Source organism: Anomaloglossus baeobatrachus, chromosome 3 (assembly GCF_048569485.1).
Source record: "Anomaloglossus baeobatrachus isolate aAnoBae1 chromosome 3, aAnoBae1.hap1, whole genome shotgun sequence".
In the NCBI taxonomy this organism is placed as follows: domain Eukaryota; kingdom Metazoa; phylum Chordata; class Amphibia; order Anura; family Aromobatidae; genus Anomaloglossus; species Anomaloglossus baeobatrachus.
In genome coordinates, this window is record NC_134355.1 from 20,743,602 (window position 1) to 20,756,106 (window position 12,505).

General features: G+C 53.0%; 1 long non-coding RNA gene across 1 annotated transcript in view; it reads left to right on the forward strand.

Moving 5' to 3' along the window:
• LOC142294874 (uncharacterized) overlaps positions 1-12,505 on the forward strand; it is a 97,859-nt gene that overhangs the window by 57,306 nt on the left and 28,048 nt on the right. Inside the window, exon 2 of the long non-coding RNA XR_012751313.1 lies at positions 1,041-1,176. This is a non-coding gene — a long non-coding RNA (uncharacterized LOC142294874). The remainder of the gene's footprint in view (positions 1-1,040; positions 1,177-12,505) is intronic.

Sequence of the window (12,505 nt, forward strand, 5' to 3'; positions counted from 1 at the left end):
GTTTGTGAACCCTCCCCAACCACACCTATTGCCAATCCATATCATACGCATAAATAGCCTGGGTCTCAGCTTCCCATACACGGTAAGTTTTTTAACTGCATGAGAGGACACACACAAGCTAGGGACCCCAACGTAGAGAAATACTTTGGCGTAGTGTTGGGGCTCTATTGCATTGATCAATTCAGTAGCTAAATTTCTCTTGATTCATATGTTCATGGCAGTAATGCAGATTCCATTTTTCACATTTTCACTCTTACATATAGCTATTGGATTTTTTAAGTCAGTATTCACACAGCAGTTTCTGCTATTTCATGTATTCCCCTTACATAGTCACTGGTGTGCATACCTTATCTCCCCATACTGGTCTGATTGCAGGCTGTTGCCGGATGTCAGTTGTTCTTTGTATCTTTAGCCTGCTTGATCCTGCTCTACACCACATCTTCCCCAGATAAGTGCTTGCTCTTTATTTATTGTCTGGTTCTTTTGTTTATCTGGGTTTGTCATTTGTTGTGGTTGGTTTCAGTTTATTTGCTTGCAGGGATTTTCCCCCTCAGTGGATTGTTGGGGAACTCCCTGCAGTTCTGTGTGGAGTATAGCTCCTCTGGGTCCATGTGTTTGTGGCTTGTTGACTTTGTTATGATTCTTGTTTTCTGTTCATTGGTATGACAAGGGCACCTGGTATAGGACGGAGTTCAGATCGAGCGATCTGAGGGCCTGTTTGTACTATCAGGAAGTTGGTATTTTGCAGGGTTTTTCTCTGGCCACCATCAGTCCCTTTCCTGTCCTTTCCTATTTTAGTTAGCGGGGGCCTCACCTTTTGCTAATCCTGTCATCTACCTGTGTATTGTGTTTTTCCTATATCACCGCAGTCTTTGAATGTGGGGGGCTTGCTATTCTTGTCTATTTTCTGAGGCAGAGAGTTATTCATCTTTCCTACCTTTAGGATAGTTAGTTCTCCGGCTGGGTTCGCGGTGCAGATTAGTTGCCAATGCTCTTGTCATCTTTTGCCAATGATTTGTGGTGGTCTTCCATGGTTCCAGATCATAACAGCGGGGCTTCGCTTTTGTGCCCTTTCTGCGGGGAAGACGGCTTTGGCGGGAATTTTCGCACCACAAGATGGCGGACTTCGCAATTTTCGCAACAGATCACCGCTGACTTCAAGGCGCACTTCCACAGGTAAGTGGACTGGTTCAATCCTGTTTGTGACGCCAGAAGAGTCGATGTGTACCACCCCGCACTTGGCCGCAGCTGAGCCGCTCGAATCCGGGCTCGTGTGTCAGTGGCTCGAGCGCCTCCGGACCGGGGGTCACGTCGCTCTGCAAGGGGGGGCTGGCGTGTTGAAAGGGGTTTTTGTTTAGATTAGAGTTCGTGACGCCACCCACGGGTCATGGTGAATGTAGCACCACCGCTGCCGGTTACAGTGCTCCCCGGGGGAGATGTTGGGGGCAACTTGTGATGTTAACCCCTCCGTGGGCAGGGGGTAGTGGCCCCGGGACCCGGTTGATGTGGTGCAGTGTTGGTGCGTGGCCCGCAGGCACAGTGGTACTCACTCTGACAAATACACAGGAGTCTCTGGTAAAACAAACGGAGGATGGTCGGTGCCTACAGCCGGTTGCTTCGGTCACCAAACGGGTTGATGGTGTCCGTCTTTCTCCTGCACCTTTTTGTAGAAATGGACAGCTGCGCTTCAGCGATGGGAGTCTCGCTCCCCGGCGTGTATGTCGGAAGAGCCCGTTTGCCCGCAGGCGCTAGCCCGTTGGACCTCTTGGCCCTTGGCGGTGGCCATTATCTGGAATCGGTGGGCTGTTGCCTTCTTTCGGGACTTTGGGCGGGAAAGCACCTAAAGTCCAGACCTCAATCAGTTAATTAACGGGGTCCGGTAGATTCGGGACCGCGTTTAAGGGTCTGAGTAACCCCAACTTGTGCTCCGGTTTCCAGCTGGTTCCCCGGTTCGGTACCGGCGGGCCATTACCCTGTCTCGGCTACCTACGGTTCCACCGGGCTGTCTTCCCGGCTCCTGCAGACAGCCACCACCGTCTGCCTCCTAACCAAAGTGCCCGGGCTCCTACCCAGGACACTGTTGTTAGACAGTAGCAGACCTTGACACAGGTCTGTACTTGAACTCTACTCCTCAACCTCCAAACTTAATCTAACGGGTTTTTCCTGCCTCTGGGCATGTGAACTCTTCGTAGGGCATGGCCATCCGCCTGGCTCCGCTCACCTGGTGTGGACATCAAACCCAGAGGGAGGTGTCTAGGGTTTAGTAGGTTGGCTGCTGTCACCTTATTTGGGGATGGGTGTTTGTGCAATGGCCTAACTATGACTACCTGGCTAGTCCAGGGCGTCACAGATGCAGAGGTGTAGGAAGAATTCAGAAAACACAGGGGTTGCATGTTAACTTGTGCTTCACTCACTGGTTTGGACTTGTGCTGGTCTCTACCAATCTGGGCCTTAGGTTGTCCGGTATTCCCTTTGTTCCAGTGCCAGTGTACTGACCTGGTGAGCTTTACCTCAATGCACCCGTCTGTAGTTGGTGGGTCCCCGTGGTCTGGAGCGTTTTGGGGGTCCCCTCTTGTTGTCACAGTCCTGGCTTGTATGGCAGGCAGCTTGAACCTCTCGTGGGTTGGACCTCTGTCCCCGTTCCAGGTTCCCTCTTTGCTGCTGTACCCCGGACACTAATGTGGTGCCCTGGACTAGCCAGGTCGTCACAGGTAACACACAAACACCCCCACCCCCATTAGACAGTAACATTAGCCAAACATAAAACCCTTGTTGCCTCCCTCCAGGGTCTGATTTCCACACCAGGTGGGGTGGAGCCAAGCGGTTGGCCCCACCCACCGGGGAGTTCACAGGCCTGGAGGCGGGAAAAGTTAGGAGTTGAGTCCAGGAGTGCAGTGAGTGCAGAGGAGGTTGAAGTGAAGAGTGTCTGGGTTTGTGGCCCAGGCACTGACAACAAGGTTGGCAGATGGTGGTGGCTGTCTGCAGGAGTGGTGGATCGATGCGGAACCGTAGGACCGGGATCGGGCCCGCCGGTACTGACCGGGAAGCGAAGTGAAGCCAGCACACACAGGCAGGGCCATCGGACTCCGACTAGGCTTGGAGTCGCCGTCAACAGTCAAATCCGAATGTGACAGGAACCCCAGGGGTTTCCTAACAGCCAAAGACCCGTCAGAAGGCAACAGCCCACACCGTGAGGGTATACAGCTACCGCCTGAGGCTAGAGACCCAAGGACCAGCGCCTGCGGGCAAACGGGCTCCTCCAGCATCCATACACCGGGGAGCGGACTATCGTTGGGGATCCACTGTAGTCAAACAAGTACACAAAGGTGCAGGGAAAGACAGCCGCCATCACCTGTCCGGGGAGAGACACTGCAGCCGGCTGCGGGACCCGTCCATCCAGCCGTTTGGTTTACCGAGGACTTTGTGCATCTCTTACTGAGTGAGTACACCCGTGCCATCCAGCACCGCGCCGCGCTGTCCCTGCAACCCTGCACCTCACCTACCCTGCCTCCCCGTCACACCACCGGGCCCCGGGACCACCGACCCCAACCCACGGAGGGGGAAAACAACATCCCAGCTGCTCCCTACCATCGCTCCCGGGATCCCCTTCACCAGCAGCGGTGGTGCCCATCTTCACCACAACCCGTGGGTGGCGTCACGGACTAAATCCCCCAAACCAACCACCCTTTTCACTCACGGGCGAGGAGCGCCGCTCGAGTCCCCGGATCCGGCCCACCGCTCGAGCCACCGAGCAGCAGCAGCTGCAGCAGCGCCGGACCCGAGCGTTAGTGAGCGCAGCGGCGGCGTCCTCCCTGCCCGCGACAACTAATGTCGGTAAGGTCCTTAATGGTCCCCTCACCAGGCAGATTTATCAAGTGAGCTTGTAGCGTCCTCCTGAACTAGGGCTCTGCACCCCGCCTGTGCTCGGTCCAGTGAGTACAACACCGTACTTTCCCTGGCAACTGTACTCCTTTTACTCAATCAGTCACTTTACACTTTCCGTCTGTGTACTGACTTCTGACTGAATGTCCAACTGACTTCTGTCTGACAAGATGTCCGTCTCCCATCACTCCACTGACTAGCCCCTCTCCTCACAGGTTTCTGACTAGTGGATTGGATGCGTCGCAGCCTATAGGTGGCCATCCATCAATTCTGTCTCTAGTCTGTCACCCAGTCTGGGGAAAATGGTGTGTATTTGTGTGTGTTGTGGTGTTTACCAGCACTGGTCTTCCAGTAATCTGGGGTTAGATGTAGTACCCTGTGGCACCTGACACTCAGGGGCGCCACACTTTTTTTTCTCTAGACGTTTTTATGTGGAGCCTAAGGAAAAAGCTTCTCAGTGCAATAAAACACTTAAAAACGCAGATTCACATCTGAACCAAAAACGCATTAAATAATGGAGAAAAGACATAAAAAAATGCAGCAAAAATGGAACAATCAGAGAAGATTGTTATTGTGTAGTTTGGTGTAGACAGCGGCAGACACAAAAAAAACATAAATTTATGCAACGTGTGAACACGGCCTAATAGGCACAAATGAGGAACATGTCATATAGTGACACATAAATATAAGAACATTCTGGCTGCTATGACTATGAATGAACAGTCCGGGGCATCTGCTGAATGACACTTACTGACAAATGGGTGTGGACAAAACTTGACGCAGCGCGCTATGTGCGACGCAAACTTTCTCCCTCCTTCCTCTTTTCAAAACTTGGAAGGTATGGAGTAAAGCACCCAAAACCCACAAACCCCAGCGCGAAGCTGTAAGAATAGAAGGTAAATGCCCATCTGACAATTTGGAGCAGGGGTGGGGCTGGAGAAGACCTCCGGGACATGAGGTCCCCTATCCCAAGCTCCTGGAGGGTGGAACCAACAATTCACCTTACCTCGGTTGTTAGTAGTGTGGCGCCCTGGACAAGCCAGGTCGTCACAGAACTACACCAACACACCCCACACCCCGGTTAGGCACACCGAAGCCAAACACAAAATCCTTGTTGCCTTCCTACAGGGGCTGATGTCCACACCAGGGGGTGGGCCAGGCGGTTGGTCCCGCCCACCGAGGAGTTCACAGTCCTGGAGGCGGGAAAAGGAGTCAGATGAGAGATCAGTTTTGAGTTGGAGAGAAGTGAAGTGGTAGCGGAGACTGACCGTGTCCGGGTGCATGGCCCGGGCACATACAGCAAGGTTGGCAGACGGTGGTGACCTTCCACAGGAGAGGCTGATTGGAGTGAACCGTACGGACCGTGGACGGGCGGTGGCCCGACGGTACCGGATCGGAGAGCAAAGAGAAGCCAGCACCATCCGGCAGGGCTTACGGACCCCGACCAGGCTAGGAGTCGCCGTAAAACTGGTCAAATTCGTTAGCGAAGGGAACCTCTGGGGTTTCCCAGCAGTCAAGACCCGATTGAAGGCAACCGCTCACATGGCATAGGGAAACAGTCACCGCCAAGGCTACAGTTCCCAGGGCCAGAGCCTGCGGGCAAAAGGGGCTCCTTCAGCATCCATCCAAGCTGGGGAGCGGGTTACTGGTGGGAAGCCATTGGAACCGTAACACAACACAGGTGCAGGGAAAGGCAGTCACCATCAACCTGCCAGGAGGAGAAACACCGCAGCCGTCTGTGGGACCCGTCCATCCAGCTGTTTGTTTGACCAGAGACTCCGTGTGAATTACTGGCTGAGTGAGTACCACCGTGCCGTGCGGCACAGCGCTGCCCCCGCGACCCTGCACCTCACCAGGCCCCGTAACCCGCCTGTCCTCCCTAACCCTCACCGGGCCCCGGGACAACCAACCCCCTACCCACGGAGGGGAGAACCAACATCCAAGCTGCTCCCTGTCATCGCTCCCGGGATCCCCGTCCAGAGCAGCGGTGGTGTCACCAATATCACCACAACTGTGGGTGGCGTCACGGACAATATCCCTAAACCACACACCCAACCGCCCCCTTTCACTCACGGGCGAGGAACGCCGCTCGAGTCCCCGGGATCCGGCCCACCGCTCGAGCCACCACCGAGCAGCAGCAGCAGCAGCCGGACCCGAGCAGTGGGAGAGCGCAGCGTCCCCTCCTCCGCCTGCGACAGTAGCATTTGGCAGCAAACTCAAACTTTTCCCAGGGGAAAGGAAATCTCAGCTATGACCATGAGCTTCAGATCTGACGCGTGAACCTGCAAATTATTCAGATTTACAGACTGGTCTGAATTTGTCCAGGAAATTTAATTTACATCAATTGTTTTTTTGCTGCAAATCTAACGTTCTCTCCAGACCCAGGAGCCTAATAAACGAGGTTAATATCCAACTCTTGTCTTCGTCACTCAGCTCCGGTCTAGTCTTCAGCCACAGCAGGTCTTTGGTCTTCTTCATGGGTCCCTTCTGGTCTTCTCTCCCTCCAGGACTGTTAGGAACGCACAACTTCATCACATGGTATGAGTGGGTCTAAGTCCAGACGGGGGACCAAGGAGAAAGACTAAAGGGGGCTTTACACGCTGCGACATCGGCAACGAGATATCGTCGGAGTCACGTCGTTAGTGACGCACATCCGACGGCGTTACCGACATTGCAGCGTGTAACGCAAATGAGCGACGATCAACGAGCACAAAAATGTCAAAAATCGTTGCTCGTTGTCACGTCGCTCCTTTCCATAATATCGCTGCAGCGACAGGTACGATGTTGTTTGTCGTTCCTGCGGCAGCACACATCGCTGTGTGTGACACCGCTGGACCGACAAACATCTCCTTACCTGCGTCAACCAGAAAAGGAGGAAGGAAGAAGGTGGGCGGCATGTTCCGGCCGCTCATCTCCGCCTCTCCTATTCTATTGGGCGGCGTTTCAGTGACGCTGCTGTGACGTTGCTGTGACGCTGCACGAACGATCGCCGGTCACAGCGACGTCGCAGAGCAGGTATGTACGTGTGATGTTGCCGTAGCGATAATGTTCGCTACGGCAGCGATCACCACTTATCGCATGTGCGACGGGAGCGGGTGTTATCACGCTTGGCATCGCTAGCCATCGCTAGCGATGTCGCAGCGTGTAAAGCCCGCTTAACCCCTTCATGACCGGCCGATTTTTCGCCTTCCGTTTTTTTTTTTCGCCATTCTTTTTCTGAGAGACGTAATTTTTTTATTTTTCAGTCAAATGGTCACGTGAGGGCTCATTTTTTGCGGAACGAGCTGTACTTTTAAATGAAACCATCAGTTTTACCATATAGTGTACTGGAAAACGGCAAAAAAATTCCAAATGCAGAAAAATTGCAAAAAAAGTGCGATAGCACTATGGTTTTTGAGATATTTTATTCACTGTGTTCACTATATGGTAAAACTGATGTGCGGGTGTGATGCCTCAGGTCAGTGCGAGTTCGTAGACACCAAACATGTATAGGTTTACTTTTATATAAGGGGTTAAAAAAAATCGGAAGTTTGTCCGAAAAAAGTGGCGCACGTTTTACACCATATTCCGTGACCCGTAGCGTTCTCATTTTTCGGGACCTGTGGCTCAGTGATGGCTTATTTTTTGCGTCTCGAGCTGACGTTTTTGACGGTACCATTTTTGCGCACATGCTACGTTTTGATCGCCTCTTATTGCATTTTGCGAAAAAGTTGTGGCGACAAAAAACCGTCGTTTTGGCGTTTGGAATTTTTTTGCCGCTACGCCGTATACTGATCAGATTAATTGATTTTATATTTTGATAGATCGGGCGTTTCTGAACGCGGCGATACCAAATGTGTGTATATTTTTTATTTTTTTAACCCTTTAATTTTCAATGGGGCGAATGGGGGGTGATTTGAACTTTTAGTTTTTTTTGTTTTTTTTTAATTTTTTAAAACTTTTTGTTTAACTTTTTTTTTTAATTTTACTAGTCCCCCTAGGGGGCTATAGCGATCAGCAATCCGATCGCTCTGCAGTATCTGCTGATCACAGCTACAAGGCTGTAAGCAGCAGATACGCTCTCTTTCTCTTTTGCTGTGCCACTGGCACAGCGAAAGTGAAAGCAAGTCATGTGTAGTACAGGAGTCATCACATGACCCTGTGCTACCATGACAACTATCGGAAGTCACGTGATCGCGTCACGTGACTTCCGGTATCGGGCGGTAAGTAAAAGTTTACCGCGATCGCGCTTATAATGGCGCTGTCACATACTGACAGCGCGATATAAGGGGTTAAACGGCACGAGCAGATAACGATTCTGCTCGTGCCTAGCAGGCACACATCTCAGCTGTGAAAATCAGCTGAGATCTGTGCCGATCGCAGCATGATGCTGCCGGCAGACCGCGGGCAGTAACATTATGACCGCTAGGACGTAATTTTACGGCCCGCGGTCGTTAAAGGGTTAAATATATCTGGAGTCTAAACACTCTGCCGAAATTGCCGGGACTGGGACGGGGCAATGAGCATCATAGAGAAGGTACGGTAAGTACCAAGGGTGAGTAAGTTTGTTTTTTAACCCATCCTCAATTCCTTTAATTTCTGAAAAATGGTGTCCAGCCTCCATCTTGCTGCATTTAAGTGAAGCAAATTGCAAAAAACTGGGATTCAGGCAAATCTAAATTGTAGGATAAAATTTGATGAAAATTTGATTTAGATTTAATTGATTTGCTCATCTCTGAGTGATACATATATTTACTGAGGAGGGGACCCATAGGACACTGCTCATCCACCCACTACCACTGGTGGAACCAGTGCTGATTAGTGATGAGCGGGCACTACCATGCTCGTGTGACGCCCTGGACCCCAGGGGTCACAGATAACAACACCTACCACATTACACACACACCCCCATCCCCTGTGAGGACACACCCATCACCCGAAAGGGAGACCTGATGCCTCCCTCAGGGCAGTAGGGCACACCAGGTGGGCGGCGTCAGGCGGAAAGGCACGCCCACCGAGGAGACTACTGTCCTGAGGCAGGAAATACAAACAGAACAAGTAAGAAGGAGTTGTAGAGTGACAGTGAGAAAAGCGAAGTTGTAGAGCTGTCAGGGACCTGGGTAGGAGCCTGGGACCCTTGAACCGTCAGGCAGGCAGACGGTGGTGGCCGTCTGCAGGAGTACCGGTACAGCAACCAGCGGAACCGTAGGGACCGGGCCAGGGTTGGAGCCCGCCGGCCCTGTACCGGGGAGTCAACCGTGTACCGGAGCACCAGAATCCGGGTACTCAGACCCCGTCCTAGCTTAGAAGCCACTAAGTATAGGCAAATTAACTGATTGCAGGCTGGACCTCACGGGTTCATCCTCACCCAAAGTCCCGAAAGAAGGCAAAAGCCCACCGATAGCGGGTGAGTGCCACTGCCAAGGGCCAAACATCCGACGGGCCAGCGCCTGCGGGCAACCGAGGGCTCCTCCGGCAACTAAACGCCGGGGAGCGGGCTACCACTGCCCAGGCAGGGGAGCCGAAAACCACAACAAGAGGTGCAAGGGAAAGGGGCCACCATCAACCTCACAAGGGGACACAAGCAGCCGGCTGCGGGACCTGACCATACCCGAACTTTGGTTTACCAGTGACTCTGAGTGTGAATTAATCGTGAGTACACCAGTGCCATCTGGGCACGACACTGCACCGCCGCACGGCGCCCTGCACCCCGACAACAATACCGTCGCCCAGTCCCCACCGGGCCCCGGGACACACCGCCCCTACCCACGGAGGGGCTAACATCTAAGCTGCGGCCGCAACACCGATCCCGGACGAGCCTGCCTTCACTCCAGCCACAGCGGTGGTGCATCCCGTCACCACGACCCGTGGGTGGCGTCACGACCCGTTAGACAACAATGCGGCTCTCCCCGGCTGCGCGCCTCGTCCCACCACCACCACCACCCTACTGCCTTCCCCCTTAACAGAGCGACGTGGCGCCCGATCCGGAGGCGCTTGTGCTACCGACAACCCGAGCCCGGACCTCGAGCGGCTCGGCCCGAGCTGCGGAGAAGCGGCTGGGCCCCTCTCAGGGCGGTACAATAGCAGAGGATGCGTTAATAGAAAAATGGAAGACAATTATCAGAAGCCACCTACAAGAGATGAGAGGGGCTGTGGGATTAGCACCGGTGGGGGTCCTCGATTTCCGCCCCCTCCGCCGTGAGCTCATTTTCCTCTTCTCTATATAAACACTATCAGCCGGTGTGGAGGAGGCTCTGCTGGGATTTCCCGGCCTTCTGCAGCTCGTTACGAGCCGCGCTGAGAACATAACACCCGACGGAGACGTTTCATGCCGCTATCAATATTATAGAGACATCCCAGAAACAAACAGGAGGATGACAGATCGGGATCAATTAGCCGTCAGCGGGCGGATCTGTGACTGATAAACAAGGATGACTGTAGACAGGTCTGCACTCCGCTCCCGCCATACGGGGGCGCTCTTATTGGATATGACAGTGTAAGAAGCCAGGGATAACTACACCGAAAGGATTCATCCTGTGTCCAGATAACGAAGGAGGAGAATTGGGGGAGATGATGATGTCTGACGGGGCCCTGAGGCCAATCTATAACACAAGAAGACCCCAACATTATTAATAGTACTAGGGGTCTGGCCGAAGATCTTACATCGGGGTCCGGGAGCTTCAAGTTACATCTCTAAAATTACTTGGATTGTGAAGCGGCAATCCAATCTGATCTATCACCGCTATGGAGTCCATGAAGGGGCGACATTATGATGGCCCCATATCTCTTTGGGGGAACATTATGGAGAGGTGTGGAGTGTGTGGGGATCATTATGGTGAGGTGTGGGGTCTGTGGGGAACATTATGGAGCGGAGCAGGGGGACATTATGAAGTGGTGTGGTGTATGGGGGAACATTTTGGACGTGGTGTGGGGGAAGACTGCGGAGTGGTGCAGGGTGTGGGGGGACACTATGGAATGGTGCTGGTTCCGAGGTTATTATGGAAAGTTTCAGTTTGGGGAACTTTTTGGTGTGATGCTGGGTGTGCGGAACAGTGGATAAGCCAAACACTGAGACAGCGGATAAGCCAAGTACTGAGACAGCGGATAAGTCAAGTACCGAGACAGCGGAAAGCCAAACACCGAGACAGCGGATAAGCCAAGTACCGAGACATCGGATAAGCCAAACGCCGAGACAGCGGAAAGCTAAACACCGAGACAGCGGAAAGCCAAACACCGAGACAGCGGATAAGCCAAACGCCGAGACAGCGGATAAGCCTAACACCGAGACAGCGGATAAGCCAAGTACTGAGACAGCGGATAAGCCAAGTACTGAGACAGCGGATAAGCCAAGTACTGAGACCGCGGATAAGCCTAACACCGAGACAGCGGATAAGCCAAACACCGAGACAGCGGATAAGCCAAACACCGAGACAGCGGATAAGCCAAACACCGAGACAGCGGATAAGCCAAACACCGAGACAGCGGATAAGCCAAACACCGAGACAGCGGATAAGCCAAACACCGAGACAGCGGATAAGCCAAACACCGAGACAGCGGATAAGCCAAACACCGAGACAGCGGATAAGCCAAGTACTGAGACAGCGGATAAGCCTAACACCGAGACAGCGGATAAGCCAAATGCCGAGACAGCGGATAAGCCAAACATCGAGACAGCGGATAAGCCAAACACCGAGACAGCGGATAAGCCAAACACTGAGACAGCGGATAAGCCTAACACTGAGACAGCGGATAAGCCAAGTACTGAGACAGCGGATAAGCCTAACACCGAGACAGCGGATAAGCCTAACACCGAGACAGCGGATAAGCCAAACACCGAGACAGCGGGTAAGCCTAACACCGAGACAGCGGATAAGCCAAGTACTGAGACAGCGGATAAGCCTAACACCGAGACAGCGGATAAGCCTAACACCGAGACAGAGGATAAGCCAAACACCGAGACAGCGGATAAGCCTAACACCGAGACAGCGGGTAAGCCAAACACCGAGACAGCGGATAAGCCAAGTACTGAGACAGCGGATAAGCCAAACTTCGAGACAGCGGATAAGCCAAACACTGAGACAGCGGATAAGCCAAACACCGAGACAGCGGATAAGCCAAACACCGAGACAGCGGATAAGCCAAGTACTGAGACAGCGGATAAGCCAAACTTCGAGACAGCGGATAAGCCAAACACTGAGACAGCGGATAAGCCAAACACCGAGACAGCGGATAAGCCAAACACCGAGACAGCGGATAAGCCAAACACCGAGACAGCGGATAAGCCAAACACCGAGACAGCGGATAAGCCAAACACCGAGACAGCGGGTAAGCCAAACACCGAGACAGCGGATAAGCCAAACACCGAGACAGCGGATAAGCCAAACACCGAGACAGCGGATAAGCCAAACACCGAGACAGCGGATAAGCCAAACACCGAGACAGCGGATAAGCCAAACACCGAGACAGCGGATAAGCCAAGTACTGAGACAGCGGATAAGCCAAACTTCGAGACAGCGGATAAGCCAAACACCGAGACAGCGGATAAGCCAAACACCGAGACAGCGGATAAGCCAAACACCGAGACAGCGGATAAGCCAAACACCGAGACAGCGGATAAGCCAAACACCGAGACAGCGGATAAGCC